Below are 18,844 nucleotides of genomic sequence, written 5' to 3'. Positions count from 1 at the left end.
TTCGATTTTTTCAGTTGGGCCCATACTGGAAAAAGCAAAGTCCATTTTTTACTGGAAATTTTAGAGTCCAGATTGTTTGGAACTTTGATTTTTTGAATGCCTGTCAAGAATGCCAAGAAGGCTCAAAATCCAAAATATCTGGTTGAAATAAGATTCCTTAAAATCATGACATAACATAGACCAAATTTGATCATTGTTACAAGGTGATTATTCAAATCTTTGAAAAGAAGCACATATTTAAATAACCCAGAACTCTTACTAAAAATTCAGCTGTTTTTGAACAATTAGAATTTAACAGACATCGAGAGAACATAATAGATTACTTTAACACATTGCTTTAACAGAGCATCAGAGTTTAATTCTATGTCAAAGAGAAATTGAGCTTCCTGTGATCTTTTGCTGTGAGGTTTCCTTCCTTTACCTTCTTTCATATTGATGACCATGTTTCTGTGTTTCTGTGTGTAACACATCTTTAAGCATCTTTTTTTGCAGGGCTGGACAAGTGGCGACAAATTCTTTCAATTTCTGTTTGCTATGAAAAGTCTTTATTTCACCTTCATTCACAAATGAGAGCTTTGCAGGATATAATATTCTGGGCTGGCAGTTTTTCTCTCTTTGTACCTGGGCTATGTCTCACCATTCCCTTCTAGCTTGTAGGGTTTCTGATAAGTCTGCTGTGAGTCTAATTGGAGATCCTCTAAGAGTAATCTGACGTTTCTCTCTTGCACATTTTAGGATCTTTTCTTTATATTTCACTGTGGTGAGTTTGATTACGACGTGTCGTGGTGAGGATCTCTTTTGGTCATGTTTATTAGGGGTTCTATAAGCTTCCTGTACTAAGATGCCTCTGTCCTTCTCCAAACCTGGGAAATTTTCTGCTAGTATCTCACTGAAAATGCCTTCTAATCCTTTCTCCCTCTCCATGCCTTCAGAAACTCCCAGAACCCGAATGTTAGGTTTTTTAATAGTATCCTGTAGATTCCTGACAATATTTTTTAGATTTCTAATTTCTTCTTCTTTTCTTTGGTTTGCCTGTTTCCTTTCCTGTTCTCTGTCTTCTAAGTCCGATCTTCTCTCTTCTGCTTCATCCATTCTGTTTTTAAGGCTCTCTAATGGGTTTGTCATTTGATCTATTGAATTCTTCATTTCATTATGATTTCTCATCACTATCACAGTTTCTTGTTCTACTAGGTGTTTCATTTCATTTTGATTCCTTCTTAATATTTCATTTTCACGGGAGAGATTTTCTATCTTGTCCATTAAGGATTTCTGTAGTTCAAGAATTTGTTTTTGAGAACTTCTTAATGTTCTTATCAATTTTTTGAGATCCGCTTCTTGCATTTCTTCTGTCTCATCATCTTCATAATCTTTAATTGGAGTGTCTTTTTCATTTGGGGGCATCATAGTGTCTTCCTTGTTCTTGTTACCTTCATTTGTGCGTTTGTTGTTTGGGATGTTGGAGATATTTGGTTTCTTCACTGTGGTGTTTTTTCTTGTTACACTATGGCTCTATATTAAGTGTACTGTCTGCTTTTGGTAAAGCCTTAGAGGCTTGAGATGAGTGTGGCCTGAGAGCTCTGTTTGGTTCCTCAGGGTTGAGGGTGTGTCAAAGGTGACACTCCCAGGTTAGGCATGGAAAATCTCTCTTTCTTTCATTCTTTTCTTTTTTTTTATTCAAAAGGGAAGTAATTCCGCACAGCTGAACACACAGCTGAACTTAATTGGAGGTAGTTAGCAGGCGAATGATATACCCACAGGAGCCAGAGGTCGGAAGCTCTTTCCCAAGGACTACACAGGGAATCTCTTCTGCCCTCAGTGTGGGCTCCAATTCTCCTGCAGTCTCCCAGTGGGTTGTCAAGTTAGATCCTAATCTCCTGTTATTTCACCCCCTCACCACCAGAGTCAGGTTTTTCTGCTAGGCTCAGGGCCGGTGCAGACCTGAGGTCGCCCTGCTTATGACATATGTCCTAAATGGTGCCTTCTCTTTGTCTTGCTCGCCTTTGAGGGGTGAGCAGAGAGAGAGAAACTCGTGTCCATATCGGTCACTTTTTTTTTCTCTCTCTTCTAGTTAGCCAGGTGTACTTTTCCCCACGGAATTTCAAGCCTCGTTCCCTCTAGTCTCCTCTTTCCGTTTTCCTGCTGGTGTCTTGGGCTATTGAGGTTTGGCTCACCTTGCGTTCCAGTGCTGGTGTGTTGAGTCTGCCACTGGTGTCCCGAACTTGGGCTCCCATGCTCTCCACGCAGGTCCACTGTGAATCACTAGTTCCGGAAGAGTTTCCTCTGCTGTTTCTTCCCCTACTTTTCCCTGAACCTGCAGTATCTCCACTTTTATTAAACTGTCTCTTCCCGGACTATTAGTGTGCTCCCTTCCTATTCCGCCATCTTGCCCCAAATCTCTTATTTACTTCTTAAGGATAGCTTTGCTGGTTGGTGTATTCTGCTTTTGAAACTCTCAATCATATTTTTATTTCACCAATTGAAGTTTTCATTTCCAGTATTTCTATTTTGTTCTTCTTAATGGTTTCTACCTCTTTCATGAAATTTTCATTCATGTCATGCATTGCTCTGTTCATGATGTCATAAAACAGTCAGCTGGAGGCACACCATGCATCTGTGTTTAGAAGCATTGCTATGCTATTATTCTTAACATAGAATTTGGAACTTGGGCAGCTTTCCTATTCTCATTTTGAGAGGATACCCTTTGGCACACTTACAATGTTAGCACTGAATTGTGGAGGCAGCAAAAAGCCAGTGGGGAGGAACCTGATGATCCATGTGCTATTATTATGTGCTAGAAAAGCATGATTTCTGTAGAAATTTACCACATAATAGGGACAATTAAGAAGAATGACATCTTGGGAAGATTCCTAGATGACATAATAGGGAACAACATACTGCACTAGGCTAAGGAAAAATCTCAAGAAAAAAAAAGCATAGGAAGTGCACTCTCAGGGAAGAATTAGAAAAACCACACCAGGAATTCTACAAAGGAAGTATAATGCCATGGACATGTCTGGAAGGTGTGGATACAGCACAAACATGGACACAACACAGGATGGCAGCAGCTGAGAGCAGGAGTAGGTGGAAGCTTGGAGGCAGAGATGAGACCAGACTGCAGAAACTCTTGTTGATCTAGCCAGAGGGAGAACACGGTGTGAGTTGGGACTGTAGCCTTGGAGACAAGTAGTTACTAGTGCCTACTCAGAGACTCAGTGGAAGTAAAGAGGGCACATTTATCTCATATATTCCCCATAGCAGGGCCTGCAGCACAGCTGAGAAAGAAAATTTCAAAACCTAAAAGGGAGAGAAGACATTAAAAATGGGAAATCTCCCATGTTCATGGATTGGAAGGATCAATATCATTAAAATATACATACTACTAAAAGAAGTTTATAGATTCAATGCTATCCCAATAAAAATGCCAACGGCATTTTTCTCAGATCCAAAAAAAAAAAAACCTGCTAAAATTCATATGGAAACACAAGATATCTCAAATAGCTAAAGCAATCTTATACAGCAAAAACAAAGCCAGGGCAACACAATACCAGACTTCAAGACATACTACAGGGGCCAGTGCTGCAGCTCACTAGCCTAATTCTTTGCCTGTGGCACCGGTACTCCAGGTTCTAGTCCCAATTGGGGTGCCAGTTCTGTCCCAGTTGCTCCTCTTCCAGTCCAGCTCTCTTCTGTGGCCCGGGAAAGCAGTGCAGGATGGCCCAAGTGCTTGGGCCCTGCACCTGCATGGGAGACCAGGAGGAAGCAACTGGCTCCTGGCTTCAAATCAGTGCAGTGCACTGGCCATAGGGGGCATTTTGGGGGTTAACCAATGGAAGGAAGACCTTTCTCTCTCTGTCTCTCTCTCTCTCTCTCTCTCTCTCTCTCTCACTGTCTAACTCTGCCTGTCAAAACAACAAACAAACAAAAAAGACATACTACAGGACAATTATAATCAAAACAGCCTGGTACTAGTACAAAAATAGATGGATAGACCAGTGGAACAGAATAGAAACTCAAGAAATCAATCCAAAATCTACAACCAGCTTATCTTTGACAAAGAAGCTAAAATCAATCCCTGAAATGAGGACAGTCTGTTCAATAAATGGTGTTGGGAAAACTGGACCTCTGCTTTCAGAATTATGAAATTAGACCCCTATCTTACACTTACCCAAAAATCCACCTAAAATTGATCATAGACCTAACATCAAATTGCTACAAATATTCTGGAATTCTATGAGTTGTTGTAATAGGCCAAAACTTCTAAGAAAAGACAGAAGCACAGACAATCAAAGCCAAAATTATAAAATGCGATTACATCCAGCTAAGGAGTTTCTTCACTGCCAAAGAAATACTCAGCAAAGTGAACAGGCAACTGACATTGCAAACTATGCAACTGATAAAGGGTTAATACCTGGAATGTTTACAGAACTTAAAAAAATCAACAATAGCAAAACAAACAACCCAGTTAAGACATCTACAAAGGATTTGAACAGCCATTCTTCAAGAGAGGAAATTCAGATGGCAACAGACACTTGGAAAAAATGGTCAGGATCACTAGTAACCAGAAAAATCTCAAACAAAACCACAAGTGAAGTCTACTTCACTCCAGTGAGAATTGCTCTGATACAGAAGTCAACGAACAACAAATGATGGTGAGAATGTGGGGAAAAAGGTCCCTTGTTCCACTGTTAATGGGAATGTGCAGCGACTGTGGAAGACGATGTGGAGATACCTCAGAAATATGAATATAAACCTATCATATGTTTTAGCCATCCCCCTCGGGAATTTACCCAACTGAAAAGAAATCAGTGTATGAGTTATCTGTACCCCATGTTTGTTGCAGCACAATTCACAATGGCTAAAATATGGAATCCACCCAGGTGTCCATCAATGGATGCCTGAATAAATAAATTATAGATACACTTTTGAGTACTACTCAGCTCTAAAAAAGAGAAATCCATAAAACAGCAAAATATTTTGCAACAAAATGGACACAACTGGAAACCATTATATTTACAGAAATAATCCAGTCCCAAAAAGAGAGATACCAAAGGTTTTCCCTGATCTGAGGTAACTAATAGAGTACCTAAAATGAAATGTGTTGGAGTGAAATGGACATTTTGAGTTTCAGTGATCGTTTACAGCCCTTGTCTCTTCTGTTGAGGAACAGTGACTTTTTTCTTCATAGTATTTGTTGATCTCTTATAGTCTAGTGTTACCTTCATGATCATTAAGCAAACTAAAAATCAGTCTTTGTCATAATTCAGAGCAGGAATGGGAGAGGCAAGTGGAAGAAGGTTTGCAGAATGGGCAAGAGGGAGGGTTGAGTGGGAAGTATCACTATGTTCCTAAACTATACATAATATGAAATACATGAAACTTGTATAACTGTAATAAAATTTTTAAAAACTAGAAAAAATAAGAAGACAAAGAAGATGAAGAGGGGGAGCAGGAAGAAGAAGGGGAAGGGGAAGGAGAAGGGCATCGGCATCTTGGAGTACTACTGGGCACTAGCTGACCACACAGCTCCCAGGAAATGCAGAGAGGAAGATCGCATGATGGAAGAACAGCAGCAGGGCTGTCTGCTGTTGCCAAGGGGAAAATAGTATTTTAAAAGCGGAGAAAGTCATTCTCAGGGTAGAGTTGGAAAACTGCAATGGAGATTCTGTTAAAGGAGGAGAGGTGTGTAGATTTGTGTGGAAGGTGCAGAGGCACATCAAACAGCACAGACACAAAAAATGACCCCAGAAGCCCTGAGCTGGAGAAAATATCAGCTTTACAGGATAATGTGAATTCAGACTAAAGTGGCCTATGACATTGGTGATATAGCCAAAACAAGAGTTTAGAGGATGGCACTGTCTTTGAGTCCAGACTAGAGCCCCCAAGGGAACAGGGTGCCTGCTCACTGAGACAAAAAAGAAAAGGGGCCTCTCTCTCACCATACCTCCCCACCCAACAATGGCATTTGACCACTGATGAGAGAATTTGGGCACCATTTTGATGTAAGTATGTAGTAGTTGCTGTAGGTTGGTGTGTGCACCCAGACAGTCACCATCTTGTCAGCAGAGGCAACTGCAGTGTCTCAGGTGCAACTGGAGGGGAACATTGCCATCTTGTCAGTAGAGGCAAACACAACAGCTTCTGTGCATGAACCCAGGAATGGGTTGGGATAATGAGCCATTCTGACATTAATACTGGCTGCAAACACTTGTATGTGACCAGCATGATTGTGAAATGAGTATAGCTGCAGACAGCAGTTATTGTGCACGCATGTGACCCAAGGATTTTACTAGGGGGAAAAAGCCAAGTTACCCACTGACTTTGATTCTGGCTGAGGGGATTAAAAGGCACTGGGCAACCACATACAGCTGTGAGGTGCCCCCAACCTCTTAACATAACATAGGCTCTGGGACTCATGGGCTCAAGCTGCCTAGGTGACAGCGGGTCTGGGAACATCTCAGCCTCCCTGTGGACATGACAGGCTAGGGGGTGGAGTGTTTCCTTGGCACTCTATGACTGTAGGAGTCCTGACTGCTGAGACTGTGAGAATTCTGACTGCATGAGAAAGCTCAGGGTGTTGCTGGGTCTCTGAGCAAGTCTTGGCAAATTCAAAATTTGGAAATTGTATCATGCATCTTGTTTGACAATGATGTAATGAAGCTGGAAATTAACTTAAAAATCTCTAAAACATATACAAACACATGGATATTGAACAACATGTCCTGAATGAACAGTGAATCATAAAATAAATCAAAAGAGAAATAAAAAAATTTGAAAATAAAGATGACAATATAGCATATCAAACTTATGGCATACAGCAAAAGCAGTTATAAGAGGAAAGTTTACAGCATTTGGTGCCTACATGAAGAAAATGGAAAGGTACAAAATAAATGAGTTATCAATGCATCTTTTTTATTTTTTTATTTGACAGATAGAGTTAGACAGTGAGAGAGAGAGAGAGAGACAGAGAGAAATATCTTCCTTCTATTGGTTCACCCTCCAAATGGTTGCTACGACTGAAGCTACGCCATCCAAAGCCAGGAGCCAGGTGCTTCTTCCTGGTCTCCCATGTGGGTGCATTCACCCAAGCACTTGGGCCATCTTCCACTGCTTTCCCAGGCCATAGCAGAGAGTTCAATTGGAAGAGGAGCAGCCAGGACTACAACTGGCACTTCAGGCCAGGGCATAAACCCACTGCGCCACAGTGCCAGTCCCTCTATCCACTTTTCCTCTGCAGGTAAAATCATTGGCTAGGATTTTATATGTCAAACTCTAAAAAGTCATTTCTCTCACCTGGAAAATAAAATTCTCCTTCCATCCCCACATAATGCAATGGATCCATATGAATGAGAAATTAAATGCCACTAGATTTTTATGGTTACATTTCAGTTAAAATAAAATTATTTAATTGCTATAATCCCACCTTTGGATATATGGACCTAGTGATCCTCTGATTTTCCTATCCTACATGCTTCTCAGTTCACTGTATGTTTCTTTCTCTGTGGAATTCCCTTCCTTCTCCTAGACCTTGTCACGTTTCATGACCAAACTGAGAGCTTTCCTCTGTGAAATTGTTAAACCACATGGCTTCCACATGAGCAACTGTCTGCTCTGTACCCATCAATGACTGGATATACTTTTAAGGGGACTGTGCGAGAAAATGTGTATGAGCTTGAAAATGACCAGGCTTAAAGGGCTTCTTGGTTTGACCAATTCACTTCCTACATGAGTTTGGTTATTGTTGAAGTTTCATTGCATTCTGTAAAATGACATAGCTTTCCTTCTCCTGCTGAGCTCGAGGCATTGCCATCTCTCCAGTTGTTGAGGACTAAATCCTTGGATCCGCCATTGACCACTCACTTCCAACCCAGCAATAAATCCTGTTGCTTCTACTTTCAAAGCACATCCAGAGTCTCCTCCCTTTTACCACCTCTGTTGGGATCAACTTGATCTGAACCACCACCTTATTTGTGTGGATCACCGCCATCAGGCATTTCCTAACTGACTTCCACTCTCTTTCCTATTCCCTTCTAGTGAATAGTGGCTGAACTGATCATATTAAAATACCAAGTCAACCAATCTCCTATCCAAAACCATCCAATGGAAACCAAAGTCAAAGTTAAAGTTCTGACAGTGACCCAGGGACTGTCTCACCACCAACTTTAATTCCGGAGCCTCTCCATTCATACCACTCTGCCATTCTTACTGGTCATCTTCTGGTTCCTGGAGCAGGCCAGGCAAGTGCATGCCTAGCACTTGAGGTTCCTGCCCTTTGTCTGGAATGTCCATCCTGAAGATATCTGCATGTTTTGCCCCCATACCTCCTTCAAATCCTTGCTCAAATGGTGTCTTCTCAATCAGCCTTTCCCTTTCAAAATGGAAACCCCATTCCCAGCACTCCCCATCTCTTTTCTGTGTTTCATGGTTGATGCTACCACACTTTTTTAAATCTTTTCCATGTAGGGGATTATTTCATTGCAATGGCAGTCTCTAAGTCAACAACTAGGCAAGCTTTCCCTAAAGAGCTCACAAATTAAATTAAGATGATCAAATCACATTATTAAACCAATTTGAGGCTCACAATGGCAGAGCAGTGGAGGGTAAGTTCACAAGCTTAGCACAGCACAGAGGCGGGTAGAAGGACCACAGTACCTGGTCCACAGCAACAACAATGGTCAGATGTCTGGTTTTTTCTCTTCCATAGCCCTCCCTGATAGTTCCTGGGATCAGCATTGCCCTTCATCAAGTGCTCTCAGCAGACAGAATTGTATCTGGAACCAGCACATAGCCATGTTGTTGTCTGCTAATTAGCCTGATGAGCAGCTAGGGATCTATTTGTGATTTTTGAACAAAGGTCACCTGATACCAGAATGGATTTCACAGGTAAGTGACCAAATAAAGAACTCATGAATACCTTACTCATAGTATACTGTCATGAATATCAAGGATTCTGGCCCTGCTATTGCTTACTGGTTTTAAAAAACTAATCAATTTAATTGAAAGGCAGAGCAACAGAAAGAGACAGAGAAAGACAGAGAGAGCAGGAGAGAGAGTGCTTCCATCTGCAGGTCCACTCCCCAAATGGCCACAATAGCCAAGTGAAAGCCGGGTCCTAGGAACTCCATTTTGGACTCCTGCAGAGGTGGGAATAGCCCAAGTACCCAAGCCATCTTCTGCTGTCTTCCCAGGTGCATTATCAGGGGGACAGGATCAACAGCAGACCAGCCAGGACTGAAATCAGCACTTTGATACAGATCGCTGGTATCTCAAGTAGAAACTTAGGTCACTTGCCCCAAGGCTGGCCCCCATTCCTGTTAATGTTAACAAACACAGGTTCTACCTGATCTTTCAAACATATCTTACACATCACCAGTATATCTGTGTGCTTATACAAAATATGAATTCATAGAAATGTGAATCTCATCCATCCCGGGTGTTGTCTTCTAAAACAGAATTGAAAATTCCCAAACAATACCACCAATGCTCAAGATAGCCTTCTAACAGGTCACAACATTCACTCATTTGTTTTCTTAACTGTGTGTCTCACACCAAGTAGGATAGAAGGGCAAGGAACACTGGACTTTTCACCTGCTGTCATGGCTGACTAAGTCAGCACCTAGACATGTGCTTGGCACAAAGTCCATAACTGTTACAAAAACAAAAAATGAGTGAAATTTGAGAACCATGGAGCTTGAATCTAGAGATGAATTGCACTAAAATAGGGGAGGGGAACAGTGGCTTGGAACAGGGAAGGAAGATGAAAGTGAGGGCTGAATTGCATGTGGCCTTGTCTTGCTGGATACCTGTCCTGCTCCAAGCTCATGGGTATGGAAGTGGTTTGAAGGTTCATGTGGAAATGCTGCAGACTGCCTCTTTTTCTGGAAATGGGCTGTCTGGAGCTGTTGTTCTGCCCACTTTACCTACAGTCCAATAAGTTGTAAAGATATACATTGAATTATGCACTTAGTGGATAAATACCCTGTCGCAGTTTTCCTTGCTCTTGAAAGTGTTCATGGAGACTGACGCTTGAATGATTTCAGGTATTTCCCCTAATGGGACTGGGCTTCATTCAGCCTAAAATAGAACTGGGCAAGAGGTTGCAGCCTGAGAGACCAGGAAGTTCTAGGCTTTACTCCTTCTCTCAGTCAGCTCAGCAAAATGCCACAGACTGCGTGGGTTAACCAATAGCAATTTATTTCTCACAGTTCTAGATGCTGGGAACACGAAGATCCCAGAATCATTTATCTTTATCTATAGAGATAAGTGTGGTTCCTGGTGAGGAACCTGGCTTGCCAACAAAAAACCTTCTTGGTATGGCCTCTGCATTACAAAATAAAGCCCTGGATATCCTCAAAAAAATTTCTTAGTGAGGGGTTGGGGGGAATGCATGTCCTTCATTCCCAAGGCCACGAGTGCTCAGGATCGGGAACTCATTAAACCGCAGGCAACTCCTACAGACCCTGACTCCAAACTCAGTCACACTGGGCTTCCACAGATGAATTTTTGAGGAAGGTGGGGGAGATAATTCAATCCATACCAGGTCTGGTTTCTTCCTAGTGCAGTATCTTTTTCATATACCCTTTAAAAATATTCTTGATCGTCTTTTAAAAAATGTATACATCTCTTATACGATCCACATTTTAATCACTTGCTACGCTCGGCTTAGCTCATTTATTTCATTTGCCTTAACAGCTCCTCTAGGCCCTGAGGATATATTTTTTTCCAAACCACAATTTAGAACACAGAACATTGTGAGTATGGATGTTTATATCGAAGAACAGGGCAAAATTCCAGAGATTGGGATCATCTTGGAAAATCTGGAAATACCAAAATGATGAGGATAAATAATCTAACTCTCTATATTTGTGCAGCAAGGGGCAAGGATACCTTTAGTTCAGTTTATGGTTTGATATCACTCATACCCATCAAAAATTTTCTCTGTTCAATTAGACTTTGCAATGATGGGGGAGCCTATTGGTACTGAGCTGCAGTAAATACAAAGTTGAAAATAGACATAGCCCTCCACAACAGAATTCTGCATGTTCACTTTGGTCACGGCTCAAAGCAAGAAATTTTACCTTTGGATCTTGTACTCTGAGATGAAATTTCTCTTCTGTCCTAGCCTATCCTATCCTTTGCCATTCCATTGTTTGTTATAATACCCATTATGACCTACAAAGCTGATTTCCACACTATAAATTAGTTGTGACCTCCAGTTTGAAAGCGACAGTTCTAATGGACCAAGTCCAGTGAGCTTCAGTTTGCTTTCTGTTACTATTTAGGTTAAAGTGAAGGTGGTTTTGCTATTTGTTTCTGTTCTGTAAATAGTTATAGATACCAGCCTAGTATCTATGGAAAATAATTTTATTTCCTTAGAAATGTATCTGCTGAAGCTTCTCCAGCCACAGAGCAGAGATGTTCAGAACTGGAAGGAGCCACAGTGGTTAGATCACAATGCATTTCTCACGGGCATCCCTGTTTGAGTTCTTGGTGTTTGGGCATGGTGTCCCTGAATAAAAATGAGTAAAAATTGCTTTCCTTGTTTGTAAAACACATCTCAGCATAACTGGTCTCCACTTGTTCTCCCTTTCAAGAATCACTGTATGATTTATATTTTATTTTGTTATGTTTTTAGTTTCCTGGCTATTTTTCCAAGTCATAGTACCAGTTGATTTGGTGATTGTAGCTTGAGGTCACCAAGAGGCTTAGTATGGAGAAGGAAGGGCTATCCATGATTTTATTACACACTCAAATTACTGTATGATGACAGAAGAGTTTCAAAAGTGCCAGAGAGCCCAATGGAGGGGGGGGACCTACACCAGGAAAGGTGGGGTTGAAACTGCCAAGAGGGGAAGATGGATCATGTGCTGCCATCTATTGGTAGAGCTACGAAACGGCAGTGTTTAAGCTTTGGCAGCTTTTCAATCTCACTCCTGGGTTTTAAAAAAGTACATTATGATTTAATGCTATAACTAGTACTCCAACAGTATTTTTCACCTTCTGTTGCTATGTGGGGGCAAACTGTTGATATCTTTACTTAATATATACTAAACTGATTTTCTGTATATAAATAGAATTGAAAATGAGTGTTGATGTCAATGGAAGGGGAGAGGGAGCGGGAAAGGGGAGGGTTGTGGGTGGGAGGGAAGTTATGGGGGGGAAGCCATTGTAATCCATAAGCTGTACTTTGGAAATTTATATTCATTAAAATAAAAGTTAAAAAAATGCGATTTTTGAGGGAACTAAAGTTCAATTCATCTGCCCTCCAATACTGTTCCCCAAGCAGCCTTGCATCCCAGTGAAGGATTCCGTGGATGGGAATGACCTATCTCTAACCCTAGTGGAGTTGTCTGTAGACCAAAGGAAGAGGGGAATTCCCACACCTTTCGTTACTGTCCAACCCGATGCACTTCCCCTTTAGGATGGTCTGGGAGAAGGAGAGACTGTCTGCCCACCAGAGAGATTCCAAAGAATATGCTGTTCTCATCTTTCAGCTCTCTTCCATTCCTTCCATGGCCTCTGGGATTACCACGTGTCATGTGAGAAGGGTAGCTTTGAAATGGAACTACACAGTACCCTCCCCTTTGAAGCTTGTTGATTCAAAATGTAGCTCCATTGTGAACAGTCCTCTGGGTTTGTTTATTACTCAAGGAAACCAAGCATCAAGGACACAGTACTTCCATTTTTAAAGGATCCTTGTTCATTTTCTTGATGAGTACATATTTATGCTGAAAAAGTGATCATTTTTACAGATCACAAATAAATGCAGTTTAATTGTGTACATCATTGTGTAATTACAAGCTTTATTTATTAATTTATAAGGCATCATAATAGTGGAATGAACAACCGTAGTTCTATGCTGCATTCACACACACAAACACACACACACAATCTTCATAAAGTTCATGGAAATGTGTTGAATTGCAAGTTTATTGCAATCAAAATGACCTCATTTAATTCCATTTTTCACAAATTTCAGAAGTTTCTTGTATATATATGTATATATATGTGTATATATATGTATATATGTATATAATATGTATATGTGCAATATATACACATATGTATATGTATATATATATGTGTGTGTGTATATATATATACTGAGTTCTCTACTGGGTGCTCAGATCTACCCGTGAACAAAGCTGGCTTAAATCTGTGCTTAGGAGCATACATTCTAATGGGGGCAAATAAAAAAATGAAGCCCAATATAGAGCAAGACTGGGAAAAATACCACTTGCGATGGGGAAAAGGCTGCAAAGAACAGTTTGGGGAACATGGGTGAAGGAGTTTGTTGTAACTTTAGGTTCAGGGACTGCTTTATGGAGAAGTAGGATCGGATCGGATACTTGCAGCTGGTGAAGGAATTAGCTATGTCGGTATGCAGAGGGGGCATTCCGGGCACAGGCAGCAAACCAGTGTCCTGGATGCAGATGGGAGGTAAGGCAAAGCAGGTGGGATGCGGAGTGCCCATTGCAAGGCTTTGAACAAGGAAGAAATGGGATCTTCCATAACTTTTTAAATTAAAAAAATTATTTCCATTGTATTTAGAAGGCAGAGAGACAGAAAGATGGAGGAAGTGCTTTCAATCACTGCTTCACTCCTCAGTGCCTGCACCAGCCATGGCTGGACCAGGCAGGAGCTAGGAGCCTGGAGCTCAGTCTGGGTCTCCCATGTGGGTGGCAGGGATCCAAGTATTTGAGCCATCACCTGCTGTGGTAGCAGGAAGCTGGGTTGGACTTGAATCAGGCACTCGGATAGGGATGTGAGCATCTGAAGCTGCAACTTAACCATGGCACCGAATTCTCTCTCCTGCCTGGCTTTTAAAAGAACTATGCTAGCTGTGAAGTGAAGGATAGCACATGGGGGAGTGGATGGAGGCCACTCAGGTCACGATCACAGTGGCTTGCCCCAGCTTGCCCAGCAAGGTCATGAGGAATGACTGGATTCCATATATAATCCGAAGGCAGAGTCAGTAGTGCTGATTGCAGGAGCAGAGAGCAAGATGGCTGAGGCTTTTGGACTGAGCACCTGAAGACAGAGCAGATATCCACAGAGATGTAAAAGACACCACTGAGCATTTGGATGGAGAGAAACATTTACCAACTTCTCACAGTCCCATCAGAGGAGCTCTGTGCCTGGATGCACAACCTTATTTGGCCACTATCAAGAGACTAAGTGAACAGCTGTTTGGTCTGAGATGTAATTCCCTTCTCATGGGGTGGCTCCCTCTTATCCTGTGGCTACCACAAACACCTTCTGAGGGGGTCACCTCAGAGCATGTATTTATGATTTGGTGATAGCTGTGTGGTTATTTGCTTAATTACTATTTCCTCTACAAGACTCTAAGTGCCACATCTCTACTTTCAATGATACAGCCACCTACTGGGCTGACCCAGCTTCTGATGGGTGTCTACTGGACACAAGTTAAAGAAGCACCGAAGTGGAGTAAGACTTCAGGACCCTGCCAGAAACCCTTGGGAGCTCATTCTGCCTGATTACTGGATGCTTCTTTAACCCTACAGAACACATCGGGTCAAGGATTCTTACATGATAAACCCAAGCAGCAATGTGGCCCTGTACTAGCAGGGAAGCTATCTGGGGCCGAGGGAAACATGGGGCCTAGGGACATACATCTTGAGGAAGCTAATACCGTCAACCCTTGGTATCTTTGGGGTATGGTTCCAGGACCCCTTGCAGCTTCTAAGATCTCGGGATGCTTAAGTCCCTCATATGAAATGGTTGGTATTTGCTTATAACCTACACATGTCCTCCTGCAAACTTTCAGTTACTTCTAGATTACTTATAAACCCTGAAAAAAACACACATGATCTCTAAATGGTTGTTTTAGACTGCATTGTTTGGGAAGCAATGTGGAGAAAAAGCCTGTTCCCAGGGCAATACAATGACAGGGCTTTTTGATCCAGATATTTTCTATCTACAGGATATTGAATTTGAAGATGTGGAACCTGCAGATATGGAAAGCTGACTGCTCTGGTGTTGCCCTTTGACCTCCTGCCTGAAAAAAAAGTCTCCCTTCTCCTGTGCTTCCCTTACTCCAGCTCCTTAGCTGACCCTGTACTCTCCATGCTTTTTGGATAGATCAGAAGGGAGAGACTGGCTTCTCTCTCCACTAACTACTTTGACAGCTAACCGTCAAGGCTGCCATTAGTACCCCTCTATCTCAAGTCCATGTCCTGGGTGGGTTTATAATGTGAATACAGTATTGTTCTTCTACAGACTCTTGAAACCCTTACCCATGGCATGACCACGTCTTTATCTCTACTCCGAATTCTCCTTGTTAACTTTAGAAATAGTTTTGGTGGATGATAATACTAGGCATGGGAAGCTAAAAAAAAACTTGTTAGATTACAAAATAATCAGTGGCAGAAAATCCTGGGAAACTCACAATAGTGGGAAAATTACTGGGTTGTGTATGGTATTGCAAGCCTTCACTAATCCAAGCAGCAGTTGATAGCTGATTTGTAAATGGGAAACCAGCAAAACAAAATTTGTCATGAAATATTACCTAAAATGTGGGCTTACGGAGAGCTGGAAATAGAGCTTGACTTTCCACATTAGACCCAGAGCAAAAGGAGCTCAAAGAGAGTCAGACTCCTGCAGAAGTCAACTCCTACAAGACTCTCATTTGGCAAAGGAAAAACAGAGGGCAAAGAGCTTGGCTCAAGGGCCATAAGGAGCCTGGATTCAAACTCAGCTCTTCTAGTTCTCTGTTCTGATGTGTGATGGATTTTCAGCAATCCATTGCAAAATGAGACAAATATGGTCAATTTAGGCAGTTGTTTGTTTCTTAATTACGAGTCAATTAAATTCAAAGCACTATCCTTTATCCTCCCAGATTCATGCACTATCAGCCCTTCTAACTTTTTATTATTTTTTTATTGTTTTGGTGATAAAATATTGTCTCTATTAGGAAATTATGACTCCCAATGGCTTTGGAATTTCGGGGGTTTCTAAGTACCCTTATTTTGGCAACCCTAAAATAATTCACGACTGCTGCCACTTTAAAAAATAAACAAAACATCTGGGAACCACTGCAATAGAATGTCTGTTCCCAAAAGACAACAGTGGTGTTCCTGTTCCTAGAGAGTAAGGCAGGGTGCACCAGCCTGGAGAGTGAAGGAACCGGAGACTCATATATGAACAATATCCAGAGACAATGGCTGCCCCACGTTTCTCACCTGGCTGCTCTGATCCTTCCTCTTCCCTAATCTTCTCTCCTTCATCTCTCAGAACTTCCTGGAGCTTTCCAGAGCCATTGTACATGACTCTTCATAGGGGCCTTGTTTGATCACCAAAGTGACCATGATTGGTCTGAGCCAAGACTCCTGGGTATATTTGGTAGGAGTGCGGAGTTATGGGAGTGATGCTCTTTGAGCCATCCATGGTTTTTCCTGGCTGTGGCTTACTCTAGAATGCAAGAAGTATTAATGTGTTAGTTATTAAATTTTCTTTTTAAAAGCTTTTTATGTATTTATTTGATGGGCAGAGAGAGAGGCGTGCATGTACACACACACACACACACAGCTCCCATTTGCTGGTTCATCCTCAAATGCCCACTACAACTGAATCTGGGCAAGGAGCTGGGAATATGGGTGGCAAGCACCCAACAACTTGAGCCATCACTGCTGCCTCCCAGGGTCTGCACGAATAGGATGCTGGAGCCACGTATGGAACCCAGGGGCTCTGGTGTGGGATGTAGGCATCTTAACTTGTGTCTCAGTTGCCACAGTAAACTCATGCCTCCTCCCATTCGCGTAAGCTTTCCACCTGAGGAAAGAATGCTATGGTCCAAGGAAAGACTCACAGATACTATAGGAGTGAGACTGAAACTGCTCTTTCTTTGTCCCATGGTTAGCCCCAAGCTCACTCTTGCTGCTGAGAATAAGAGGGTGAAGTGATTCTAAAAGTTTTGCCAGGTTGAGTGTGCACCAGTGTCCTGATACACCAGTTCCACCAGACCCATCTGATTCCACATTTATGTTCTGAGTCTTCTGTGAAGGAGCGAGCCTGCAGCCCCACCATGGTCATCCGCAGTACTTGGGGGCTCATATACTGTGAGCCTATGGGTGTCCTCCAAACCATGAAGCTCAGCAGTTCCCAGCAAGCCCTTCATAGAAGGAAGTTTATGTAGGGTTTTGAAGAAGGAAGGGGACAGTGAGATGTCTCAGAGGTCTGAGACATCAAAAGAAAGGGAAACAAAAACAGGGAAGAAAGGTGCTGTCCACATTTACCTACATCCTCGTCTTCCTGTTGAATTTCTGTTTGACCAATTCCTGGACTCTCAGTTGTGTCAGAGGCCCATGTTTCTTCATCAGGAGATACTGTTCCAGTAACGTTACAGCTGGCCAAGGGCGAGGCTGGCTTTCGGTGGTCTCAGATGAGGTCACCTGCAGATACTTGCAACTCCAGGAAGTGGTAGCTGCAGAGAGGAGAGAAAGGGAGAAACAGTTCTTAACCTGCTTTGCAAAAGGCCAGTTTGGGAGCTCTCCACGTACGTTCTCATGTAACCTTCACTGCAATCCCCTGGGGTGGGTTTGATTATCCTCAGTTCACAGAGAAGGTAACTTGTCCCAGCTCACAGGCTTCAAGAGGACAGAACTGGCCCTGTTTCCCCCAGGAGCAACCCAGGATTTGAATCCAGATCCTCCTGCCCCTGCAGTGATCCAGGCCATCTGTTGCCATTGCACAACAGGGAAGAAGGGGAGTGTGGTCCCTGAGCACAGAGGGAGTCTACAGGGCAGAGGCCAGGAAACATTCCGAGAACAGTCAGCTTCACCACACAAAGTCATATTAACTGGCAGCTCCTGGGCTTCCCATGCCCTTTGTCAACCAGAGAACTGTGTTGGATGGCAGACACACTTTTGATATAGGAAAGGGAGGAATCTATATTCCATAAAAAACTAAAAACTTAGATTTCAAATTGTGATTCTTTTTCCATTCTTGCCATTCAGAAGATTTTTTTTGGTGAGCTTGTCTTTCTAGCAGTTTCTGGAGTTAGGAAACATTTGACAGTCATCAAGATGCAGGTGCCACATCACAGTGTCTCAGTTTGAGTCCTGGCTCTAGTTCCTGATTCCAGCTTCGTGCCGCTGCAGATGATGAGAGTGAGCAGTGATGGCTGAAGTAGTGAGGCCCTGTCCCTGACGTAGGAGACCTGAACTGAGTTCCCCACCCTGGGCTTCAATCCCTGGGTTAGCAATTGCAAGCTCCTGGAAGGGAACCAGCAGATAGGAGCTTTCTCTCTCTCTCACTCTCTCTCTCTCTTTCTCTCCCTCTCTGTCTGGGCCTCTCAAATAAATAGGTATTTTTAAAAACTGTTCATGGAAAAATGGGATTGAAAGATAAACATAGTGTGTTTTTTTTTCCTGCACAGGCAGAGTGAGACAATGAGAGAGAGACAAAGAGAAAGGTCTTCCTTCCGTTGGTTCACCCTCCAAATGGCCGCCAAAGGCAGCATGCTGTGCTGATCCGAAGTCAGTAGCCAGGTGCTTCCTCCTGGTTTCCCATGTGGGTGCAGGGCCCAAGCACTTAGGCCATCCTCCACTGACTTCTCGGGCCACAACAGAGAGCTGGATTGGAAGAAGAGCAACCAGGACAGAATCCGGTGCCCCAACCAGGACTAGAACCCAGGGTACCAGTGCCACAGGTGGAGAATTAACCTAGTGAGCCACGGCACTGGCCTAAACTTATTGATTTTAAAAAACAGGGTAAAATTCTGTTACATCTTTAATAGAATTACTGTTTGACCAATTCTTCTTTCCTTTCGGATCATAAATATTAACTGATGTCAGGTATACCGTGTGTGAAGACAGAAAAAGGAGTG

The 18,844-nt window shown here is 42.5% G+C and overlaps 1 long non-coding RNA gene across 3 annotated transcripts in view; it reads right to left on the bottom strand.

Moving 5' to 3' along the window:
- Positions 1-13,090: 13,090 nt before the first annotated feature.
- The window catches only part of LOC133776954 (uncharacterized), an 83,845-nt gene continuing 78,091 nt past the window's right edge, over positions 13,091-18,844 (bottom strand). Inside the window, exons 3-4 of one of the 3 annotated variants that reach the window (XR_009868460.1) lie at positions 17,253-17,440; positions 13,091-14,028 (exon numbers count right to left, since the gene is read on the bottom strand). This is a non-coding gene — a long non-coding RNA (uncharacterized LOC133776954). Of the gene's footprint in view, positions 14,029-16,212; positions 16,429-17,252; positions 17,441-18,844 lie in introns of those variants that run through there. The other 2 variants (XR_009868462.1, XR_009868461.1) reach the window with 2 other exon arrangements.

This window comes from Lepus europaeus, chromosome 18 (genome assembly GCF_033115175.1).
Source record: "Lepus europaeus isolate LE1 chromosome 18, mLepTim1.pri, whole genome shotgun sequence".
NCBI classification, from domain to species: Eukaryota; Metazoa; Chordata; class Mammalia; order Lagomorpha; family Leporidae; genus Lepus; species Lepus europaeus.
Note: the sequence above shows the minus strand (reverse complement) of the source record. Positions and strands in the feature narration are given on the sequence as shown.